The sequence below is a fragment of the Callospermophilus lateralis genome, unplaced genomic scaffold (assembly GCF_048772815.1).
Source record: "Callospermophilus lateralis isolate mCalLat2 unplaced genomic scaffold, mCalLat2.hap1 Scaffold_91, whole genome shotgun sequence".
Classification (NCBI taxonomy): domain Eukaryota; kingdom Metazoa; phylum Chordata; class Mammalia; order Rodentia; family Sciuridae; genus Callospermophilus; species Callospermophilus lateralis.
In genome coordinates, this window is record NW_027517238.1 from 2,340,782 (window position 1) to 2,367,776 (window position 26,995).

Here is a 26,995-nt window from a genome sequence, read left to right on the forward strand (position 1 = left end):
CTTAGGAGTTCTTTGGGGACTCTTTGAAATTTTCTCTATAGACAATCATGTTACTTATGAATAAGAACAGATTCCTAATCTTTCAGATTTTATTTCCTTTATTATTTTTTCTAGCTCTGTTGCAATGGTTGGGACTTCCAGCACAAATTTAGATTGAAGTTAAAAAGAATATATTACTTTTTTTCAACTAGGGGAAAAGCATTTATTATTTTACCATTAAGTATAAGCTTACTTGTGGTTTTCATATATGCCTTTCATCAGATTAAGGAAGTTCCTTACTATTCCTACTTTCTTGAGCATATTTTTATTATGAATAGATAATGAATTTTGGCATATTCTTTTTTCAGCATCATTTAAAAATGATCATTTTATTTTTTTTATACTACTACTACAGTTGATTATGTACATGCTCAGATATTACACCAGATATACACTTGGGAATAAATCCCAGTGCTTGTGGTGTATTTTATACACACACACCTGCACACATGCACAAACATTGTATATAATATTTATTAAGGAGTTTTGCATCCTCCTCTTCCTTCTTATTTTTTATAATATTTCTGTTTGACTTTGATATTACTGTAATAAGAATGACCTCATAAAATGAATCAGTAAAGATTACCTCTTGTTCTATTTTCTGGGGTAAATTTTGAGAAACTTGTGTTCTATCCAAATGTTTGGCAGCAACCACCACTAACATTATAACCAAGGAGGATTTGGGGGGGAAGGATTTAAATTACAAATTCAAGTTCCTTATTTTTTTAGTTTATTTTATCATTTTAATTATACATGATGATAGAATATATTTTGACATATCATACATACATGAAGTATAAATTCCCCTATTTGTGTTTTACATAATGTGGAGTTACACTGGTCATGTATTCAAATATGAACATAGAAAAGTTATGTCCAATTCATTCTACTTTCTTTCCTATTATCCTTTCTCCATTGTTTTATTTCCCTTTGTCTAATTCAATGAACTTCTATTCTCCCCTCCCCACCTGCTTATTATGAGTTAGTATCTGTATATCAGGAAGAATATTTGACCTTTGGTTTTTTGTAACTGGCTTATTTCACTTAGCATGATAGTCTCAGTTCCATTCATTTACTAGCAAATGCCATGATTTTATTCTTTTTTAAAGGCTGAGTAATATTGCATTCTGTATATGTACCACATTTTCTTTAGCCATTCATCTTTTGAAGATGCCGGCATCTAGGTTGGTTCCATAGCTTAGCTATTGTGAATTGAGCTGCTATAAACAATGACGTGGCTGTCCCACTGCTGTATTCTGGTTTTCAGTCTTTTGGGTATGCCAAGGAGTAGAATAACTGAATCAAATTAATGGTAGTTTCTTTCCAAATTGTCTGAGGAATTTCGGTACTGCTTTCCAGAGTGGTTGCACCAATTTGTAGTCCTACTTGAAATGTGTGAGTGTAATCTTTTCCCCACATCCTTGTCCAAATTTATTATTACTTGTATTCTTGAAATTACTACTCTGACTAGAGTGAGATGAAATCTCAGAGTAGTCTTAATTTACATTTCTGTAATTGCTAGAGATGCTGAACTTTTTTCATATATTTTTTGACTATTTCTATTTCCTCTTCTGTGAAGTGTCTGTTCAGTTTCTTTGCCCATTTATTGATTGGGTTATTTGCTATTTGGTATTAAGTTTTTGAATTTTTTTTATATCCTGGCAACCAGTGCTCTCTCTGAGGTGCAGGTGGCAAAGATTTTTTTTCCTATTCTGTTTGCTCTCTCTTCAAATTCTTAATTGTTTCCTTTGCTGTGGAGAGGCTTTTTAGTTTGATACCATTCCATTTATAGTTCTTGGTTTTACTTTTTGCACTTTTGGAGTCTTTTTGAGGAATTCAGTTCCTAAGCCAGTGTGGTGGAGATTTGGGCCTACTTTTTCTTCTTGTAGGTGCAAGGTCTCTGGCCTAATGCCTGGGTCCTTGATCCACTTTGAGTTGAATTTTGTGCAGTGTTGGAGATGGAGACTTATTTCATTTTGCTACATATGAATTTCCAGTTTTCCCAGCACCATTTGTTCAAGAGGCTATCTTTCCTCCACTGTATGTTTATGGTACCTTTGTCTAGTATGAGGTAACTCTTTTTATGCAGGGTTATCTCTGTGCCTTCCATTCTGCACCATGGTCTTCATGTCTGTTTTGGAGCAAATACCATGCCATTTTTGTTGTTATAGTTCTGTAGTATAATTTAAAGTCTGGTATTATGATACCTCTTGCTTCACTTTTCTTGCTAAAGATTGCTTTGACTATTCTGGGCCTCTTAAGTTTTCAAGTTTTCTAAAAGATTGAAACTCTTCAGAGCATCTGTTTCTTCTTGGTTGAATTTCAATAATTTGTATCTGTAAAGGTATTTGGTTCATTTCATTGAATAAGTAATATTTATCACCATAGAACTTTTCTGGTTTTCTCTAACTATCCTTACTTATAATTCCTGTCATTCTATGGTGATAAATCCCATTTCATCCTTAATATTACAGTTCAAGATTCTTTATTCTTTGACAATCTTGCTACAGTTTTATCAATTTAATTTTTATTTTAAAAGTATTTTTACTTTATTTCTACAGTAATAAATTATCGCAGTCTCTGTGATTTAAAATGATATGCATTAATTATCTTGCAGTTTTATTCTAGAAGGCCAATGCCAGTCTCAATGGACTAAACCCAAGGTGTCAACAGGTCTATATTCACTTCTTCAGGCTATAGTAGAGTCTTTGTTTTGGTCTTTTCTACTTTCAGATGATTTTGTGTATTCCTTGGCTCCTCGCTCCTAGTACCAACTATCAGAGCCAACAATGATGAGTCAAACTGTCACATCTCAAACTCTGAGCTCTGTTGCTTTCATATTCCAGTTTTGAAGACCTTTGTGATTACTATGTGTGCCTATGGATAATTCCAGATAATGTCCCCATTTTGAATACTAAACTTAAACACATCTTGTCGACAAAGCCCCTCTTGTCACAAAAGTTAATGTATTTGTAAGTTCTAAGTATCATGGTGTGGACATCTTTAGAGGTCATGATTCGGCCCACTGTAGTACCTAGACAGTTGAATATTTTGTTTAGAGGCTTTATTTACCTTCTAAGGAGAATGTTTACATTTTTGTTTTAGCAGGCAATGCAAAATAATCTGCTCACATTGAGGCCACAGGTTCTATTTCTTACCATTTTGTCTAACTCCATTTTTAAAGTTTTGCTTGTGTGTCCAGTGTCTGTGCCCTCTGGTAGCTAGCCTTCAGCCTGAAAGGTGGCCTATCAGTTGAATTATGCTGATTAGAATAAAATCTACAGTAATATGGTTTGGAATTAAGACTTTTAGTTTACAATCAACTTGATGGGGTCATTGTCCCTAGTGTTTCTCTTACCCCTTTTCTATTTCTGATGGTCTCCAACATAGTTCTTCAGTCAGAAAACTGAAGCTTTGATCTGGGTCTGCTAAAGGCTTGTAGAACTGGGGCAAAGTCACAGGAAGACCCAGCAAAATAAAATCAACAAAGGTTCACCTCAACCTTTGGAGAATCAGAGACCCACCAATCATTAATGGATTTCAGGCTGCTTTGACAAAGACTCAAGTAAAAAAATACACAAAAGTAAATCAATGAAATATGAGTAAGATATGAAGAATGTCAATGATATGTAAATATTAAATTTCTTAGTGCTACTCTTGTTGAAAGTAAAAATAGAGAAAAAAATTCAAATATCCTACAAAAGCAACAATGAGATAGTAGTTTTAATCATAAATATGGCAAAAATGTTAAGATTTATTATTCAACATGAAGTAGAAGATATTCTTTTTCACTGTTAATAAAATTATTACCTTATTGTGTGAATTGTTGAAAACTTTATGAGAGCAATCTTGTAGGCTATCAATTTCCATTCTTAATAATCCAACTTATTTTTTTAACTTTTTTTTAAAGAGAGAGAGAGAGATTTTTTAATATTTATTTTTCAGTTTTCGGTGGACACAACATCTTTATTCTATTTTTATGTGGTGCTGAGGATGGAACCCAGTGTCCTGCACATGCCAGGTGAACACGTTACTGCTTGAGCCACATCCCCAGCCCCCCAACTTATTTTAATAATATTATTTTAATAATAATCCAAAATATTTTCCCACATGAGCAAGGGCATATATACAAAGATAACTACAGTACTTATAATACTAAAATGGGGAAGTAAAACATCATCAGAAAAGGACAAAAGTAACATGATTCATCTGTATTATGGGTTCTTAAGACCACTGAAAAAAGAGTAAAGCGCAAGTATTGGCACTAATATGGAACTATTTCTCAGATGTAAATGATGAATGCAAAGAAAGTTTATCATAGAATAAAATATATAGTGTGTAATATATATTTTACAGATAATGGGGGACTGTTTTATTTTTAACAGGACACTCCAAAAAATAAAATTAAAAGGAGATGTGATAGATGATTAAGTATAGTTATCTATAAAATGGAATGGATGTTTTAGAAATCTGTGACATTTGACTTACATTTTGGTAATTAAAAATATAAAAGTACTGTGCTCACATTAGCAGCACATATACTAAAATTGGAGCAATCCAGAGATTAGCATGGCCCCTGCACAAGAATGACAAGCAAATTTGTGAAGGATTCCTCATTTTTACCCCAAAAATTTCTTCTTAGAAAAAAAAAGTGTAAAAGCACAGAGATATTTTATAAATAATAAAAACCTTACATTTAGTGTTTAGACTTTTTTATTGAAAGATGAATACAAGTGATTTTTATAGACATGGGCAGATCATATGCTAATAGAGTGTACTCTTTTGAAATAGTAATTTCTTTACAGAAAGACTGACAACATGGTAATGTGAAATGAAGAAGTTGATTTTCAGGTCTCCCTTATCCCTACTCTATACTCAAGAGGTTGGATTTCTCTTTTGCCAATTTCTCTTTTGCCAACCTTTTGGATTTCAGAGACTTCCATAAAAAAATTTCTTATCTAGAACTCTTAATGTGAGGTTGGGATTGGAAAAAATGATGTTGGTGAAGTAGAGACAAACTTATCAATGTAACAGAAGACAGAGCACAGAAACACATTCTGTGATCAGTTATGAGCTGATCTTTGACAAAGGAGCAAATTCAGGACAAATAAAAGATAGGTTGACTTTTTAACCAATGGAGCTGGAACAATTGCACATCCAAATTAAAAAGAATGAATCTAAATGCAAATCTTACAGCCTTACCTTATAGGCTTTATATAACTAACTCAGAAGGCTTCATAGTCTTATATGCAAACCACAAAATTATGAAATTCTTAGAACATAACATAAAAGAAAATCTAGATGTCTTGAATTTGGAAATAACTTTTCTATATATAACACTAAATTCATGATTCATGAAAGGAAGAATTGATCCTTTCATGATCAATTGATCCTTTCACAGATAGCTGTACTATCTGTGCTGGACTTTTTTTTTTAGAGAGAGAGTGAGAGACAGAGAGAGAAAGTTAGAGAAAAAATTTTTTTTTAAATATTTATTTTTTAGTTTTTGGCAGGCACAACATCTTTGTTTGTATGTGGTGCTGAGGATCGAACCCGGGCCGGACGCATGCCAGGCGAGCGCGCCACCACTTGAGCCACATCCCTAACCCTGTGATGGACTTTTTAAATATTCAAATATTAAAACCTTCTGCTCTGTGAGACATTGCCCAGAGGATCAAAGGACAAGATACACATTGAAGACTGTATTGTTTATTCAATATTGCTATAAATCCTAAACTGTCTAAACAGTAAGTTCCTTGTAAAGAAAGTATAATATTAATATAAGACCAGGTATATAACACAATAAACAAAGAAGTAATACACTCATGTAATATGATATTGGTTTGAATGCTATTACCCTATAAGCATAAAATATCATTTAAAACTTTTTTTAATTTTTATATTTATTATTCCTAGGTATACATGATAATAGAGTATATTCATATGTTGACATAAGAAAGTTAAGTCAGATTTATTCCATGGTCTTTTCAATTCCTGTCCCCCTCCCTTCACTTCATTCCACTTTGTCTAATCTACTGAACTTCTATTATACTCCCATCCTTATTATGTGTTAACATCCACATATCAAAGACAACACTCAACCTTTAGTTTTTTTGCATTAGCTTATTTTGCTTAGGATGATCATCCCCAGATAATTCATTTACTGGCAAAAATCATAAGATCATTATTTTTTTATGGCTGAGTAATATTCCATTGTGTATATAAACCACATTTTCTTTATCCATTCATCTGTTGAAGGGTACCTAAGTGGGTTTCATAGGTTGACTGTTGTGAATTGAGTTACTGTAAACATTGATGTGGCTATTGCATTGTACTATGCTGATTTTAAGTCCTTTGGGTATATACTAAGGAGTAGAATAACTGAGTCAAATGGTGGTTTCATTCCAAGTTTTCTGGTTGCACCAGTTTGTAGTCCCACCACTAATGTCGAGTGTACCCTTTTCTCTACATCCTCACCAAAATTTATTGTTATGTAGAGCTTTATAATAAAGAATTATTTAAATTTGGACACACAGTCAGAAATTTTGAACTATCCTGAGGAACATGCTTGCAGATAAGGTGGTTGATGAAACCATTAAGTGTTTGACCCTCTCAATGTTTAAAAAACATTGTTTTTTTAATGTTTAAAAAACAACAGGAGGGTTGGGGATGTAGCTCAAGCGGTAGCGTGCTCGCCTGTCATGCGTGCGACCTGGGTTCAATCCTCAGCACCACATACAAAACAAAGATGTTGTGTCTGCTGAGAACTAATAAATAAATATAAAAAATTCTCTTAAAAAAAACAGGAAAATGAGAAATTATACCCCATCTGATTCAAATGTATGATATGTCAATATCATTGTACTGTCATGTGTACCTAATTAAAACAAATTTTAAAAAAAGAATATAAAAAACCAAACAAACAGGAGTTACCATTTATGTGGTAAAAAGATTGACACTGTTTGCATTAGCCACAGAAAAATATTTGTTTTGAATTTTGAGTAGATTTTTATAAAAACAGAAATACAAGAAATACAGTTTTAAGTATTTAAATTTATATCTGTATTATTTTCATTAATTGTCCCTATGTTTTACACACAATCAATGACTATTTTATGTAAGACAACATACTACTACATGTTAGAGTGTGCATATGTGTGTACAAGTATTTGATATTACCTAATCTTTTCAAAAGCTCTATGTATTGTCTATTATTTTTAACTTTTACTTACATTGGAGGAAACTGAAATGCATAGAGAACAAGTGACCAATCCACAATTGTATTGTCGATAAATGTAAAAATTGGAAAAACAGTTTTATTTTTGTTTTACATTACCTTCAGAAAAGCTAGAATTGTGTTAGGCATGGTGGCACAAGCCTGTAATCCCAGTGGTTCCAGTGGCTAAAGCAGGAGATTCACAAGTTCAAAATCAGCCTCGGCAATTTAGAAATAACCTGAGCAACTTAAAAAAGGGCTGACACGTTGCTCAGGGGTTAAGTGCCCCTGGTTTCAAGCTAGACTTGTGGGTTAGAAAGTAAGTTGTGGTTGAAGTTATTGTGCTAATCAGAAATCTTTACAGAGGGAAGATGGGAGGGGAGGGGAGGGGGGATAGTAGGGGATAGGAAAGGCAGCAGAATACAACAGTCACTAATATGGCATTATGTAAACATTGTGAATGTGTAACTGATGTGATTCTGCAATTTGTATTCGGGGTAAAAATGGAAGTGCATAACTCACTTGAATCAAATGTATGAAAGATGAAAAAAAGAAAAAAATGAGTCTCTTGGAGGCACACACACAAAAAATAAATTTGATCATTCTTTATATCTCAAAAAAAAGAAATCTTTACAAATCTACTTCAGAAAATTTTACTTAGAAAAGAAGGAATGATTAATTTTCAGCCAAGTAACTTGATAGTAAGGAAATAAGATAACATTACAAATATTGTTACAATAGGGTCTGAAGTCTGGCACATTTTTCTTCCATTGCTCTTTCTTAAGAAGTGATATAGCAAATCAAGATATTTCTTTTAAGTGTAAATATTCTAAGGAATAGCCTCTCCACTGTTACAAATGCAATTGTTTGCTCTATTCTCTGATGTTCCCTTATATCATCTTTATCTACTCATTCAATGTGAAATGGGTACCTACCACTTTATTTCTGAAAAAGCTAAAATGGGAGACTTAGTGTTTTGCCATATAGTGGTCTCTTAATATTAATAGAATATAAGTGAGGTCTAACCTGACTATATTATACAAGGGACACAGAACAAGATGCTGTTGTGATATAGATTATGTTCACTTTCAAGTTACAGTTTGTGTATACAAGTTGTATTTTTAAAATTTTTTTTTTTAGTTTTAAGTGGGCACAATATTTTTATTTTACATTTATATGGTGCTGAGGATTGAACTCAGTGCCTCATGCATGCTAGGCAAGCACTCTACCACTGAGCCACAATACCAGCCCTATACAAGTTGTATTTATATTAGCACCCCAAGCAAAATGTATATCTTAGAAAAATACCAGAAACCTTATAGCATGTGCATTAAGTATAGCTATAAAATATAAAATAACAAAATGAACTCAAATTTTATGAATTTCTAAAACCGTCTCATGCTTTTAAGATGTTTGACAGTTATCTGAGATATGAGGGATTCTTTATTGCTTTCTTTCTTCTCTAAACTGTAGAATGGAACTTGAGAGTGATAGAAAGTTTTAAATTTTGATGGTCAGCAGCATTTTAATGACCAGTAAAAGAAAAACATATTGCAACAATTAGTTATAAAAAAAAAAAAGTGAACTTAAAAGAAGATCTATAGAGTTTTCAGTATTTTAGTGTTATTTGTTAACTTAGTATGTCCATTTTCATAGAGATGGGGATCAAAAGAAATGTATTTTTTGGTACAAAAATAGCAGATTAATACTCTTTAGTATATGTTATTGTTTTAAAAGCTATGTTACTAGACTCCAAGTCATTAAATGGTTTTCCTTAGATGATGGTGTCCTCTAGAATCTAGCTTTTCTGGATGAATGCCCTTTGGTAATGTAGTAGTTATGCCTTTTGCTGATGTATATAATTTATATGAGCCCCAAAATCACAGCCTTTCCTGGAATTGAAAAAGCTTTCCAATGACATTCATTTAAAATCTTTTAATTAGCATTATATATTAAACTAAAACTATCAATATAAAAATCTCTCTAATTTCAATTGTCTTAAGTGACAAAAATCAAACCGAAAAACAAAATGCCAATTTGTTTCATATAATTTGTACCTTTGCATAGTGTCTGTAGTTAAAGGCCAAGCACAGGTCTCTGGTATTCAGTATGCTAGTTCATTCACATGTCTTCACTCTTCCTTCTTCAGTAGCTAGCATTTATACCCAGTGTAAGTTTCCAATCAGCGCTATGAAAGATTAATAATAATAATAATAATAATAATAATAATTGCAGTTTTCATGGAATTTTCTCATAAATTGTGGATATAGCTATTCCATTTCAGTACACTCTCACCTTCTTTAAACTCCTCTAACCCATTTCTATCATCCTTTATCTTATTAGTCATTTAATCCACATATTATTTAGAATTTTAAAAATTATTTTTACAAAATAATTTTCTTAGCAGCACCTAGTTTAGGTACTGAGATTTTTCCTGTACCACACTGGGTGGTATTATTTATCCATTACATTCTAATGACAAAAAATTCTAATTCTCAAAGGTAAAAAAATAAATAAATAAAAAGTAAACTAATAAATCTTCCATAAAAAGAGACAAATACAAATTTATTCTCATCCATGTTTATCTTTCTATTGTTGTTTTTGCCAAATCTGAGAAATATGAAAGCAGTGGAAAGGATAGACAAAGAAAATATCGTCTTCATTTCCAGGTGTCTCAATTTAGATGGCAGCAATTGAATCTAAATCTCTTTCTGTTATAATTTTTGCTTTACAAAAGAACTTCAGATACCAAAATCTAGCTTCACTTAGAATTTGGCAAATGCACAGCCATAAACCTGCCCTTGATATAAATAAGATGGCCCTCCACCTGAGTTTTATTTTAAACTACACATATATTGAAACAAAGTTATATTGGAAACATTTTTTATATTGTAGAGAAACATCATAATATATTTAAGTGTACAATGAATGTATCTGCAAGAGAATAAGCAGAGAAAAATTAAATTCAAGACCAGAGTTTTGAAAAGTCATTCACAAATATTTGTGTTATGTAATTCATACAAATAACTGAAGTGAAGGAATTCTTCCTTATTTAAACACAGAATTGTGAAACAATATTTGGAAACCTTGTTTAAAAATGCCTTATTTATAAGGCTAGCCTTATAAAGCTAGTTAAAAATGATTTGAGAATATAATTTCATTAATTTTACCTAGCCAAATTTGTGTGTCTTTTGTCTTCTGTTTTCTGCAGTGCTGGGGATCAAACTGAGGGCCTTATACATTCTAGGCTAGTGTTCTACCACGGAACCATATCCTCAGCCTATTAAATTTGCATCAATAGCCTGTCTTTCTCCTTTTATAGAGAACATTTTTTTCATTTAGACTTTAACCGAAGCATAATTTACTCAAGGAACAAAACACTTCCCAGACCTGAAGAAGTCAATCTGTTGTTAACAGTTTTCTCTTTGCTAGCAATTATTACATTGTAACATCACTTTTTCCAATATTCAACTAAATTCCACAAGAAAAGGAAACATATTTATTAATGTGCCTGGCTTGGTGTTAGGGAAGTACAGAATGGGCAGTCACTCGGTTATTAACAAATTAGAACAATTTAAGATAAATTTTGATATGAAGTATACATTTTGGAAATGGATACAGATGCATCTACTTAGAGTAAAAAACATGTTTGAAGGAATCACATATTAGCACTCATTTATGCAATACTTAACACATTCCAGGCCCTTTTCTAAGCCCTTTACAAATCCAATTTATAGATGAGCTGAAAATCCAAATGTAACCAAGAAACTATACCCACTTATTGAACAGACCTACTATAATGGGGGTGGCACAGAATTTAAATCTAGAAAATCTGGCTGTGGATTAGATGTCCTTAACCAGTACAGTATTCTTGTCTCAAAGACTTTGAAATGAACAGTTTTGAAGGCCACCTAAAGACTGATCTTTAGAATCATCTTTCCAGAAGCCATAGGGAAAAATTGACAGATTAAATTTCATCAGCATTTCAAACTTGTAGTGAGCAAGATAATATAAATAAGTTACTGACACAAAATGTTTTTCCATGTATACAATAGGCACAGTGGTAAAAAATTGAAATTATAAAATTATATACGAAATACTACAAACCATTGAAAATATTAACTAAAAAAGCATATATGACAAGACAGCTAATAGATTAAGAAAATCCAATGCATGTAAATAAATATGTACATTCTCTACTAATAATCAAAGAAAATGGATTATATCACAAAAAGAGAACATCTTTTCATGACAGTCATGTTGAACTCAGTTCAGCTCACATTAATTTTTACCTTCAGATATGTAAAATAGAAATGTAATTGCAAAAATATATGGATAATAATGCTCATTAGAAAATTGCTTTTATAGCCCAAACTAGCAATGGGTGTTAAGTTTTTTGAGTTATTTGTATATCATGGAAATTAATGCCCTATCTGAGGTGCAGATGGCAAAGATTTTCTCCCATTCTTTAAGCTCTCTCCTCAACCTCTTGATTGTTTTCTTTGCTTTGAAGAAGCTTTTTATTATTTTATTTTTTATTTTATTTTTTTAAAGAGAGAGTGAGTGAGAGAGAGAGAATTTTTTTATATTTATTTTTTAGTTTTTGGCAGACACAACATGTTTGTTTGTATGTGGTGCTGAGGATCGAACCCGGGCTGCATGCATGCCAGGCGAGCACGCTACTGCTTGAGCCACATCCCCAGCCCTGAAGAAGCTTTTTAGTTTGATGCTGTCCCATTTATTGATATTTGATTTAATGTTCTTTCATAATGTAATGTAACATTTTATCCTGATAAACTTTGTTGTTGAGGTGAAAACTAATCTTCCATTTTAGAATTTTTATTTTTTTTTTCTAGTGGCCTAATTTAAGACTTTCACAAACTAAGTATTTTTGTTTATTATCTAAATAGTCTTATATTGGAGCTGATTATGCTAGATCTAATGTTCAATATGTGTGCTGTAAAAAAAATTACATTTTTATTTGCTTCATTTTAATTTAGCTAATTGTTTATCCACTGAATCTCTGAGATTCTAAGAAACAGAATTTGAAAGTCAAAATATTCAGAAATATGCAAACTCTAATCCTTTATTATTCCTTAGGAAGTAATTATAGTCTACAAAATTAATGATTAAAGTAAATTTCAAATCTTTGGGACTGGGGTGCTGTTTAGAGGTAAAGTACTTGACTTGGGTTCAATAATTAAAAATGAAAAAAAATAAACTCTTTTCTGTTTATTACAATCATCTATTAGTTATTTTATTCTAGTTCTTCATGCAATTATTTTAATGATAGCAGCATTTTGGAAGGAAGAGGTTAGGAAAAATCCATGAGCTATTTGGAAAGAGATTTGGAAATATCCAAATATCCATCCATATCACCTTCCAAATACAAAATTGATATGCTTTTAATTATTTTTCCTATGAATATATTTCATAAAAGTTGAATTATAACATATTTATTAATAATATTATTAATAATTTGTATCACTTTTTTTGATATAATTCTTGTAAGTTCAAAGTACCATTTCATGTCAGTTCAGTGTTACAAAAATAATTTTGAAGGCTTTGTAGAATACTATTAAATCAATGAATTATATTTTTCTTAGAATTTTCTTATTTTTCAAAATTGAGGCCTTTCTAATCAGTATATATAATGCTTTCATATGGTATTTCACAATATTCAGGCTTATTTAATGCATTCTGAGAAATTAATTTACTAGCTCAAAATATATGAGTTTTCCCTGGTTTTGACATATTTCCAATCATCATATTGTACTTGTTTTTTCACATCCTTACCCAAACTGGATATTACTGTTTGAACATTCTTTTAAAAATTTAGTGGGTTAAAAAAAATAACCTTTACTTGTTCCTTTAATTAGAATTTTTAAATGGTCAATGAGATTAATCATCATCTCACACCCTTAACATTTATCTGTTTGTGTGTGTCTTCTCTCCTTTTAATACTTTGCTTCTTTGTCTATAATTTTTTTTAAAAAAAATAAATAATGTTTGAATTTTATATTTGCTACAAATATTTCTTTTGGTGAGCTGTTAGGTTTTGATGATACATTTTTAACATGAATTCATTTTAACTGCTTTCAGGGTGTGAATTTTTTCTTCAAATTTAAACATAGATATTTGATATAATAAGTAGAAAAATTGAAGTACTTTCAAACTTTCTTAAATTTTTAAAATATTTCACTTGGTTTTATTGGTGGTGGTGTTGTCATAAGAATATGGGGGTAAACAAATTTTTTGTTTTAATTTCCATTTTTTCTACAACTGTTTTTGCTTAATTTATCTATTGATTTCTTACATCTCCTTTATGATTATGAAAGTCTTCTCTATAGCATATCTTTTACCTAAGTATTTATTTGCCCTATTTTTTTTTATTTTGCTACAACATTAAATCTGAAAACATACTTGTTCCCTCATTTCTCAAAATGGTATACATTTTTCTTTACATCTTCCATAGCTATCATTTGCATTTTATTCCAGATAAGAAAGGGAAACATAATGTGAGTAATGACTTGGTAATTAGATGGACAAGGTATCTAAATCCAGTTCTGCTACTGGTTTATTGTTAGCCAATTGAGTTGAGCCTATTGGTTTGAAGATGGCCTGTTGGTATGAGGAAAAGAGTCATCTTTTATTCTTCCTGTATTAATTTTACATAATTAGTTCTAAAGGAAACAGCCAAAAATACAACCATAAAAAAAACAGTATGTTCACAAGAATGGTATATTTTAGATATTGTTTCTCTATAAATTCAAATCACTTAGTTATCTTTTAAATCCTTTAGTGTGACTTGGCTAAATTTTATCAGATTTTTAATTAGAAATATCCAATATTATATGAGAGCCTAGAAAGATTCCTTTTAGCTAAATAATATGTATACATTTATAATTTATAAAATGTCCTTTTAAAATTATGTTATCCCATGTAATTTTAAAACAGCAAGTTAGAGTCACATATTATTTCTATGTTTCTTGTGCAAAAATCAGGACTCAAAGATGTTAAGGGACTTTCCTGATTCTAACAAGAGTTTTGACTAATTCTCACTGCACCACTGATTATATTATTTAGTAATTTATTTGTCATCCAAATGCAATTTGAATTCAAATCTTGATCTAGACTGAGAGAAGTCATATATTTCATGTAACTCTTTTTGAGTTGATAGATAATTTAAATAATTATCTTATTTTATCTTGACCCATTGTTTTCAATTAGTCATATTTGAATTAGTCTTCATGAAACAAATGCATTAATAGTGAACAGTAGTTCTGAAAGCTCTGGTATGAGACTACCATAGTTGAAATCCTGGCTTTACTACTTATTGTCTGATTAAGCTCCCTATGTTTCAGTTGCCTCATTTGTAAATGATATAAATAATAGTATCTATATCAAAGGGCCTTGATAGAATTAAATGGAAGAACTAAATGGTTAATAAAGTTTTAGGCATGCAGTAAGTTCTCAGATGTTTTCTACTAGTAGTAGCAATATTAGCAAATTGGTAGTTGTACTTAGGTATTCAGGCATTAAATGAATTCTGGTATTGTCCAAATAAACAATGGTTGGGTTTATTTATGAAAATGCTTCTAAAGTTACCAAATAAAATTTAATATTGAGCAAGAAATTCATGGAACCCAGAAAAACATGTGTCATTCCTCAAAAGAACCCATATTTGAATGTGACACACTACTTAGAATAAAAACGAACATAATAATTTTAGTATTTCACAGATACGCCATATCTAATATGGAGCTATGCTTTAAATGAAATGTTTAGGAAACATCATTTTATGAAATACATTAGCAATTGTACTTTACTAAGACATATAGCTGAGAATTTATGGCAGCACTTAGAAAAAAATGTACAGATGAGGTTGATTTTTGTGATATTTGATATTGGTCTCATGTTAGTTCATAATTCCAAGGATATGATCTTAGGAATAATGAAATTTTTATCTCAAGGGGAGGAAAATCCTCTTTTTAAAAATAACAATTTACATTTAAATAAAATACAATTATTTATGTCATTTGCTATTTACCTGAGGATACATTAAAAGAGAAATTCAATCAGCCAAAGAGGATTTAGAGGATTTTCTTTATATGGGACTTCTTTGGAAAGCTGAATCTTCTCTTTTTTATCCTTGTAATATCACTATGGATTAATTTATGTTACAATTTATAGCATCAGGGATTTATTTAGCTAGAGTTTTTTTAAGGTTAACCAACACACATTTCTTGTCATTAAGTTCTAATGTATTTCCAGACATATTTAAAATTAGTCAAAATCAGCATAGACAATAACAGAAAAGTCAGAGTATTCAAATTATATGAAATATTCTATCACAATGCAGATATTAAAACATTTACTGAAATGTCTTATTATTGTTATACTTCTGTTTATAATAGAAAAATACAGTAATTCCCTTAAAACTTCCATATTGCCACTGAAAAGGTGGGTTTATTTTCTCTCTTCATATAAACACATCATCCATATTACTAAAATTCATTCATTCAGTCAACAAACCTTTACTGAGTACCTACTACATAAGTTCAAATTACTAAGACACTGGCGATATGAAGATTAATAAAACATTTCCATCTCTAAGAGAGCTCCTGGGAAGGCAAAATGCCAATACAATTAAAGGAGCATAAGCCAGGATGACATTGTATGTTCCTAATGAAAATACAACAGTAAAAGAGTAACACAAATGATGACTAGAAAGGAAAAAAATGAAGATAAATACCTTTGTGCATCAAAAACTGAAAAGAAACCTAGCAGTGTGAGGGAACTAAAATCAAGGACAGGCTGATCTTTGGAGTAGAGTTTTTGCTCCTTTTTACCCCCATGATTCAGTTTTTTCTTTTTAAAAAATTTATTGTTTTTTTTTAGTTATATATGACAGTAGAATCAATTTTGATATAATTTTACAAGCATGGAATATATCTTATTCTAGATGGGAAGCCATTCTTGTGGATGTACATAATGGCAGGATTCACTGTGATGTTTTCATACATGTATATAGAAAAATTATGTGAGATTCATTCCACTGTATTTTCTGTCCTTATTTTTATGGATAGAAATTGGAGCAAAACAAATTGAATGCAACTGAGAACCCCATTAGGAAAATAAATATCAAAAGTCTAGATTGACTTGGGGACCTCTGAGAGAATAAAACTCACAAAGTTAAAATAAATATAATCAACAAAGTAAATTTGAATAAAACAACATTAGACAATATTAATGACATGAATGATAGAAATAAGTAATTCATCAAAAATATAGGACAAAGAGATGAAACAGATATATAGGGGGAAAAATCAAAGATAAGAAATGAGACTGAGAGATTTCAATATGTTTCTGATAGGAGGGAGTCTGGCAAAGAAAAACATTTTAAAAAGACATATGACTGAAAATCTCATAGGATTGAAGAGTGAGATGATTCTTTAAATTTGAATCCCATAAAAATGGCTAAATAAATAAATAAATAAAATCCTAAAATGGAGAATCTAAAAACCTAAAGTTAAAACACTATTCTAAAACCTAACAGAAAAAAGAATGAAATGCTTACTCAGAGTCTGCAGGGCACTGGCAGTAGATGACTTAATATCACTGGAAGAGGGTCCCCAGAAAGTTCCTGAAAAGTGGGGAAATCATCTCAGGACAAGTGGCATCCTTGATGTTAGTGCTAGAATTTTAGAATATACCAGTATATTCAAGAAAGCACTTATACCTTCAAGGGAGAATGAACACCTCTGGTGAGTGTGAAATGGTTTTGGAATTCTCAGCTTTGCTTTTAAGGGACACTTGGTGAGGGCTGGACATTGGAAGGTATGTGAGGATGATATAATTCTTAGGCCAATACTGTCACCATTATTTGATCAGAAGATAATGTTGCAAAGACTCCTAAATTATAGGTTTCTTAAAATGTCATAACTCTCTCTAATTGATTTATTAGTGGATCATGCACAAGATAGTTTTCATAAGTGGGTGAATTTATAATAACTCTAAGTTTTACAGAAATTTCCCAGAAATTTGGGAGTGACAGACCTGCGAGAGAGACTGACTTTGAGAGTGACAGACTGGGAAGGGTATATATAACCTTAAAATTGTATGTCTTTTTCCTTTCTTTTTGCCTCCTTTCTACCTATTTTTCTTTTTGTATCCTACCTCATTAACATCAAAGCAATTAAAAAGAAAATGGCTTAAAAGTTTTGTATGAAATTATCAGTCTAGCATGTAACATGTAGCTAAGCTATACTTCTAGAGTGAAGGCAAAATAGAAACAATTCTAAATATTAAAAAAAAAACGAGTTTTCAACCCACAGATGCTTATTAATATATTCTTCAGCAAGTAGTCAACAAATTTTTAAAGTGTATTGGGAAATACATATAATTACTGACTTTAAATAAACCTATAGTTTTATTATTTTAAAACAGCTTAAAGTGAAAAATACTTAAAAATATAATTAAAACAATATATAAGTACATATGACCCAATAATTCTATTTCTAAGTATATGTCCAACAGAAATATGTGCATATGTATGCCAAAGGACATGTACTAACCAAAAATTAGAAATGACCATAAGAGTTCTTAGTTACCAATATCTATCAACAGTTGAATTAATAATGAACATAAAGATTTCATTACCTTGTTCAAATTTTTCTTATACAATTTGAAAATTAACATATACAATGTCTATAAATAGAATTCTTTGCAACTTTTAGAACTTGGAAAAATGTTATATATCTGACTTAAAAATATATAAGGGATACCATTTTTTCATATTTCTTTTGAGGTTTATGCAAGCAAAATATAAGTAAAAGAACACTGATAGAAGATGTTGAGGGTTACTTTTTAAAAAAAATCTTTGAATAAGAATCTTCTATACAAAGTTGTGAATAAAGAACAGTTAAATGCTCCATATTTTTAAAGGGGTCTTGAAAGCCCAACCTAATGATCTAGACATCTCAGGGGTTAAAGGAAACAAAGGAACGATCTCTGTTAGCCTTACCTATTTCTACTGACGGTATGCCAAGTGTATTAAAGCAGAAGACTAGTGAGAAGGAAGGCAAGCCTGTCCTTTTCCAAGTAGGAGATCTAATGTAAGTTACAGTTCTCTGTTTCCTTCCCCTACAGGAATATGTGATTAGTGCCTCACTTGTCAAGATGCTTGTTAAGACCTGTAAGCTTATTAACACAATATGATGAAATTATGCACCAGCAATAAAACTGTAGGAAAATGTGTTTGAAAACAAAGACATTTATTCCTAACAGGTTTAAGAGGGACTCTTTAAATGGAAAGAAAAAAATATGTAGAGCTGAGAGACAATGAAAAGCCATTACATAACCTGTGGAATGCATATGTCTGTAATAACTGAAAAATAAATACTGTTTAATTATTTTATTTAAAACTAAGGAAAAGAGAAAGCATTGTTTAAAACATTTTTTTTCTCTGAAAAGTGTAAAGAACAACAGAAGTAATTTGAGGTTATGATGAAAACCTTTAAGGAGTGCAACCTCAATATATCTGAAAATTTAGATGAAATGAACAATTTTCTTGAAATAAAATGTGATTCTTAAAATAAACTCAAATGAAATAAAAAACCTGAGTAAGCCAGCAAATGTTCAAGAAATTGAATTCATAGTTGTCAAAAATTTATTCTTCTATCTTTTCTCCTGGCAAAGGAGATGAAACCTTTGTGATTTTCCTAGTCAAATCTAACACATATTCAAGATTATTCCCAGTTTTCTATGAAGTATTTGAAGACTCCATACAAATATAAATCTCCATGATAAAATTGGTTGGCATGAGTCTTACAATTCACAGCTTTCAGAAAGAGGAAAAATTTTAAGCTAATTACACATCTATACATACACACACACACACGCACACACACTATATGAAGATGTAAAAATTAAAGCTCACCTGATGTAATCTGGAAGCATATAGAATGTTAGACCTTTGAACATCATGACAAAGTAGGATCAGTATTTTTAAAGTGGTCTTATTCATTAAAAGGGGCCCTGAAATTTCTGTTAGGAGAAGCTGGAGAGTTGGCCAGGATCTATAAAACCTCCACCAGGTGTAGAGGTGTCTGATGAAAAGATGAATAAATTTTAGCTCCCCCGAGCTACTGTTTGCAAACAAACTTTTTAAAAGGAAAATCCATCTTTCCGAAATTCACCTTTCTGAGACTAGATTAAGTGACTTGGAAAAAAAGCAAAGTTGTGAGTACAATGATGAGACATAAACAGAATTTATCTGGAACAAATTCACATCAGAAAAGTATATGCAATTCATGGTAAAAGCAACACTCAACAACAGAGAAACAGCTTCTTGTTTTTGAAGGGAACAAAAGAATGTCAATGATATACATGATGTGGGCATATATAAAAGAGAATATTAATGTTCGTTTGTTAGAAACTGATCAGGCTTTGATTTGAGAATCATATAGAGAAACTGAAAAGGGATTAAAGGAAAATATATTAAATGATGGAAAATCAATTCAATGATGTATCCTTAAGAAAATGGGCTTAATCACTTAGCAAGAATTAATGGGCAGAATACTAAATATTTTAAAGTGTTCATATCAGTCTCATTCTAAGCAATTTGTCACCAACATTAAAAATAAAGCAGCTGTAGAAGCCATTGATTACAACTAAAGTCAAATAAATTACTTATTTAAGAACTTTAAGGATTACAATTCACAGCTGTCAGAAAGAGGAAAAAATTAAGCTAATTTCACATTTTTACATACACACATAATACACAGACATTCACACACACAATATGAAGACAAAAAATTAAAGCTAATAATCTAAAATAAACAATATATTTGTATAATTTTCATCTCTACAGATCAGTTGAGAAATCTTAACATTGAATGGTTTATGATGGCCTGAAGTCAGGGCCCCAGAAATGGCAATCTGTAGAAATTCAATCTTGAAAAATACAATTCATGCCCTGCTTACTTCTTCAAAGAATTGGAACCAGCAGGGAACATTTTAACATTTTACTTCTGAATTCATTTTTCTCATATCCATATCACATTTTTCATGAAGCTCTGATGAATTGTAAAACCCATTTTTGAACTAAACCTCTTTACCTGAGAATTTGTTTTGAACATATTTAAAATGTTGAAATGCTTTAATAGTTCTTTTGTTTTACAAATAAATAAAAAAATGGCACAAATTTAGAAAAATAAAATAATCAACCAGTTTTTTCTCTTAAAAAGATATAGCTACAAGAAAAGAAGCACTAGACTGATTATATCAAACAGCAGCAGAACTTAGCCATGAAGATTTAATACATAGAGACTATCTTTCTGCATTTTTTTTCTTTATCTCTCCATTTCATATTTTAAATATTTTTTTTGGTAGATAAAGTGGTACCTATTGTTGATTGTGGGTATCTGGATATGTGAGATTGCATTGAGACATAAATCTCTTGAGGAAACAACTTGTGTTCTCTCTGTTATTATGAACTGGCACTCTCTGTGATGGGACACCCAGGAACTGACATTTATATCTAACCTTCTAGATAATGGATTTACATGGTTGTTTAATCTTGTAAGGATATACGAAGGCTCTTGAGATTACATTTCTATGCCTTTATAAGTCATGCAGTAGTAGTTTTAAGGTTCAAAAGGATACCTTTTCAAGCTCTGTTGCTTACACCAGTGAGATAACTAATAGTTAATGCTGTTTTACTAGTATTTGTTTCATAAAAAGGCAAAATATTAGTAGAGCCTGGTTTACTTACTTTAAAGTTTGGGGGAAATTCAGAGCAATGTTGAAATTTTAGCAAATTGTCTAGCAACGTAAAAACAGCTTTTCTTTTGTTTTTTATTGAATATGGAAATTATATGCTTCTAAAGCAAGCTTTTCACATTTAAAGACAAATGACCTGGAAATCTTTTTAAAAATGTAGATTGTGATTCATTAAATCCGGGTGGGACTGAGATTCTGCAAATAAAAGAAGCATTCAGGTGATGTTGAAAGTCCTGCTCCATTAATAGCAAGAATTGGAGGGTAAAGATTTGGAATCTCAGGTCCATGGACAAGCCTCCAGATTTGCATGAAGGATATGAAGTTATGAACATATGTGTGAGTGTGGGTGTATATAAGTTTTCAAGGAAGAGTACTCATAATTGTTATAGTCTCAAGAGTTGTGTGACCTACCTTTCCAAAGTATTGACTATTTCCTCAGTATATTTCTTATATTGCTAGTCTTATGATAAAACCATATGAAAGATTTAAAAAATCAATGTACTTTATCTCTCCTTTCAATATATAAAATTGATATTAATGTCTTCAACACTTTAAGAAATCTTACAGTGGTTAAGCTTTTTGGACTTTCTTTAGCCTAAGTTTTTCCTGAACAATTTAGTGATGGAATTTTTCTCAGGTTTTACCAGGTAATGTTTCATGAATAATTAAAAAAAAAGGTACTGGTTAATGTTAAAGAAATTTAATGTGTGCATCTGTAATTTACCTTCTACTATATTTTCAGATGTCTTTTTTGTGTGATCAACCTTTCTTCAGCTGATTTGATAGCCTGTCCTCACAATCTACTAGCCTCTTCATTTCTGAGGGACTTTTTCTTCCATGTTATTTAGCCATCCATTCCCATAATCATGTTTATCAATAAATTTGCCTACTCCTCCAAAAATCTCAGTTTTAAAATTCATTCTCTAATCTCCACTTGCTAACTTCCCAGTCATGTAGTCTAGAACCCTTCATGCCTAATTACTTGTTCTCTTAATGGAACACCTAATGCATATTTTTTTTTACCCCTTATCTTCGCTTCCTGTCTTAGCTTAGATTGCATGATCTATCACTATAATTACTCTTTTACTTAGATTCAAATGTAACCAAGTGAAATTTAATTTGTATCATTAATATGATATAAGTGAAACTTTCTTGCCAAAGTTATGCCACCTTCCAAGTAGTGGGCACAGTTAGTGACTGGATGATGTGGCAATATATCATCTCCTTGCCTCATTTTTGGAGAATTCTTACCAGTTTCAGAGTTCCTCAGAGTATCATTTGAGGACACTATTGGTCATCTTCTTTTGCACAATTTTTCCTTCCTCATTTCCTTCTAAATGTGCCTCCTGGGAGACCACAGTCAGCAAATTTGCATGCAATTTTCATTTGAAGAATCTTTTCCCAAGAATGAACCTAAAGTATACCCTATCTAAAATTGCATCTCCATCATATTTGTCTCTAGTTATTTATGTGGCTTTATTTTCTTTTCAATATTGACCTGAAATTATACTACTTATCTAATTCCTTGGTTTTTGTCATTTTTCTTTAATAAAATGTAGGTTCTCGGCTTAGGAAGTTCTTCTTGCTCAGCACTGTGTTGCAACAACACAGATTATCCTTATCTGATAGTAAATCTTTAGAAATTTGTTTAAATAAATTTTCAAATTCCATATTTATGTAAAATGTATACATTCATATAACTATATTGATAATTATTTTAAAAACATTTTAACATAAACATATTAATGATACAAATTAAATTTACTCATAAGTATCAGAGTTTTGATATACCATAAGGAAAAATAAAATCAAACTAAGTTAAAGGAATACACTCAACAGCTTCATTACAATTATCATTTAAAGAAATTAGTCCTATATATTCATCTTGATTTATATTTTTTGCTTAAGAGTCTGGTCTGTATTTTAAGTACCAGTGCTTGTTTAAGATGTGGGAAAGGATTTGGGAAAAGAGAGGACACTTATTATTTACTGAAGTCCTGCTTTATTACAGAAAAATATTTTGGGCATTTTAACAAATCTTCATTTTCAAACATTGCTTTCAAATATAACATTATTATTTGAAAACTGATAGAAGGAATTAAAACTCAGAGAAGCTAAGTATTTACTTATGGTCACATATCTTACAAATCAAGAAATTCAAAATCAACACCTTTTCCCTACTCCAAAGTTGGAAAAGTCAATATGTTTTTTTAAATTTTATTTTACTGTTTCTTTTAGTTATATATGACAGTAGAATCCATTTTAAAATTATACAAGCATAGGATATATCCTATTCTAATTAGGACCCCATCCTTGTGTGTGGGCACAATGGAGAGGTTCACTTAGGTAACTTCATGTGTGTTCGTAGGAAAAATATGTTATATTTATTCTACTGTCTTTATTTTTATCTTTTTATCTTTTTTTTTAAATCCACTGTAGTTAAATGGTGTGACATTTGCTTTCCTTAAAGCCACCAAATTGTGTAGTGAAAGGAACCATCGTCTGGGATTCTAATTGTAACTCTACTTGTTCTGGTTTGAAACTGTACTGTACCAACAGGTCATATATGAGAAACATGGTTTGAAGATAGGGCTTTTAGAAAATTATTAGATCATAAGGACTATGATCTTATCAGTAAATTAATCCACTTGAGAGATTAATAATTTGATTAGGGGCTGGGGTTGTGGCTCAGCCCTAGAGCACTCGCTGAGCATGTGCAAGGCTCTGGGTTCGATTCTCAGCACCACATAAAAATAAGTAAACAAAATAAAGGTATTGTGTCTAACTACAACTAAAAAATAAACATTTGGAAAAAAATAATTTAATTGTATTTACTGGGAGGTGATGAGCATTGTAGGTATGCAGGGCTTGTCTACAAGACGTAAGTCCCTGAAATTGTGAATTGTGGTCTTTGGTATTGTATTTGTCCCTAACCCATTTGTCCCTTTCTCTTCTCTTCCCCCTGCCCCTCTGCTTTCTGATTGCCAAGAGCTAAGTAACTGCTCCATCATGCCCTTTCTCCCTCTCTCCCCCACCTCTCTTCTGCTTTCATATTGGCATGAGCTAAGTAACTTCTCCATCATGCCCTTCCTCCCTCCCCCCTCCTACTCTCTCTCTTCTGCTTTCTTATTGCCATGAGCTAAGTAACTTCTCCTTCATGCCCTTCCACCATGAAGTTCTGCCTTAAAGCTTTCCTGACCTTTGAAAATGAATCAAAATATTTTCCTCCTCTTACTTGTTCTTGTCAGGGATTTTGGTTATAGCAATGAAAAGCTAACACAGCCAGTTACAAACTATGTCATCTCTGGTGATTAACTTCACCCTTAGATCTCTATACTTATGTAAAATAAGAGGCCTGACCTGTCTTTAGGAGTTCTGCTGGTTCTAGTTTTGTTTTTTGTTTTTTTTTAAATTGTTGATTGTAGGTGGACTCAATACCTTTATTTTATTTATTTATTTTTATGTGGTGCCTAGGATTGAACCCAGGGCCTTGCACATGCAAGGCAAGCACTCTACCCACTGAGCCACAACCACAGCCCTGGTTCTAGTCTTTTTAAAGTATTTTTGTGTATTAAGCATTTAAGTTCTTTATATATTCTATTTATTAATCCCTTGTTAGAAGCATAGTTGACTTGGTTTTTCTCCTATTCTGTGGGCTTTCTCTTCACACTCTTATTTCCTTTGCTGTTCAGATGATTTTAAATTTAATATTATCCCAACTATTGATTCTTGGTTTTATTTCTTGAGCTTTAGGAGTGTAATTATGGAAGTCACTGTTTATACCAATGTGTTGGAGTGTTGCCTCTATGTTTTCTTCTAGAAATTTCACTGGTCTGGTTTAATTCCTAGGTTTTTGACTCACTTTGAGTTGATTTTTGTTCAGGGAATAAATGAGCAAAAGTTCTAAAAATTTCTCAAAAGAAGGAATACAAATGGCCAAAAAATAAGTTAAAAAAAAAAAGTTTAGCATCCTCAGCAATCAGAGAGAAGCAAATCAAAACTATACTGAGATTTTGTCCCACTCCAGTTAGAATGGCGGCCATTAAGAATACAAATAATGATAACTGCTGGCAAGGATGTGGGAGGAAAATAACAATTATACATTTTGGTTGGAACAGCAAATTAGTACAAGCACTTTGGAATACAACCACTTATGGAGATACCTCAAAACACTAGGAATGGAAGTAGCATATGACCCAACTATCCCACTCCTTGGTATTTATTCAAAAGAACTAAAATGAGCATACTATAGTAATACTTGCATACTAATGTTTATAGCACCACAATCCACAGTAGCCAAGTTACAGAACCAACCTAGGTTCTCATCATTAGGCAAATAATTTTTTTAAAAAAATGAGATATATATATATACACAATGGAGTTCTACTCAGCCATAAAGAAGAAAGAAATTATGTGAAATTATGTGGAAGAAATTACATGTGGTAAATGAATGGAAAGGGAGAACATCATGCTAAATGAAATGCCAGACCCAAACAGTCAAGGGTTGAATATTTTCTCACATGTGGAAGTTAGAGGAAATAAAGAAATAAAAAAGGAGAAAGAGTGGAAGTAGAAGGGAGGCTGGTAGGGCAGAAGTTGGGGACCAAAGGGTAGGGAAAAGAGGAGGCTAAAGAGACAACTGGGGACTGAAGTTTATCAAATTATGCTAGGTACATGTATAGATATACCGCAATGCATTTAAAACTTTTATAGCTGTAATATATCAATTAAATAATAAATATGTAGAAGTAAGATCAATAGAGTACATCAAGAGAAACTGGAGGAGGAGGAAGCAAGGGACAGAATGGTGCAAACTATCTTATAGCATTTATGAATTTGTCAAAATGAAGTGCACTATTATGTCTAACTTTAATGCACTTAAAGAAAAAGAGTCCTGCTAGTTTTAAATGTTTAATGAGGGAGCAAGCTTTAGCAAACGCAGGCATTTTAAGGTGAAAACCAGGTTGAGAAAGGGTTTTAGAAACAGATTGCTAGATTTCACCTTCCAAATGCTAGTGATGCTTCGCTGGTAAAAGGAGTTTAGTGTCTGGTGGTGGTAGAATCAGGCAAAATGCATATCTTGGCAGATGATCTGTTATAGATCTTGACAAGGATTATTAGTGATCATTCTAGAAGGCAGGGACAGCTAGGGATAGAGAAACAAGTGTGTGCAATATGTGAGTCTACTCCTATTTAGAATGGTCTCAACTTGGACTAAAGATCAGGTATGGACCCCATTGTTTTGGAAATAAAGGCAAAGAACCTTTGTTTGCAAGTATTAGGGAATATAACCAGAGTGGGAGTAGCATACACTTGATTTGTACTGAGTTGCTAAATTAATGTAGCAAAGTTGTATTTGGTTTTACTAGAGCTGGACTTCTTGCTGAAGAAGAGGAAGGGGAAAAAAAATACCGTGAAGAGTAAGAAGGTCTGGGATCTTGACTCTACCTGATAGGTCATTATTTTCAGCCAGGATTTTGTTCCAAGGCCAAGACTGATCTTTTTTTTTTTTTAATCTTGATCTGATTCAGAGTCATCCTTGAATTTGCTCAGTTGCTTAGAAAATTCTTTTAAAAATACAAGAGTATTTACATGTATGCTTATTGCCTATTTTAAGTATAGATTGCTTAAACAGAACAGCAGAAAGCAATCTGGGCCACTGGAGGAGTGGCAAACATGACTAGACAGAGAGGAAGTGAGAAAGATCTGGGGCACTTGGTTCTTCCTGAGTAGAGAGGTTTCCAAGGGCAGACCTGGCAGTGTCTGACACTCTTAAAGGGCTTCCTTAGGAGGCAGTAAAGAATAAGGGGTGGTCCCTGGTTGTACCTTTCCTAATTTTGTGAATCAGGTCCTTAGTTTTAGACATTGCATGTTTGAGGAGGTTGACCTAGTATAATTTTAAATAGAGACTTATCAATCTTCGGTTTTATTTTGCTGTTTCAAATGAATCCAGCT

The 26,995-nt window shown here is 31.7% G+C and overlaps 1 protein-coding gene and 1 non-coding gene across 2 annotated transcripts in view; both read left to right on the forward strand.

The window, feature by feature from the left end:
• The window catches only part of LOC143641217 (catenin alpha-3-like), a 434,295-nt gene that overhangs the window by 61,968 nt on the left and 345,332 nt on the right, over positions 1-26,995 (forward strand). The window lies entirely within an intron of this gene.
• On the forward strand, positions 4,557-4,660 carry LOC143641238 (U6 spliceosomal RNA). The gene has a single exon (XR_013155265.1). It is a non-coding gene; the product is annotated as a U6 spliceosomal RNA (small nuclear RNA).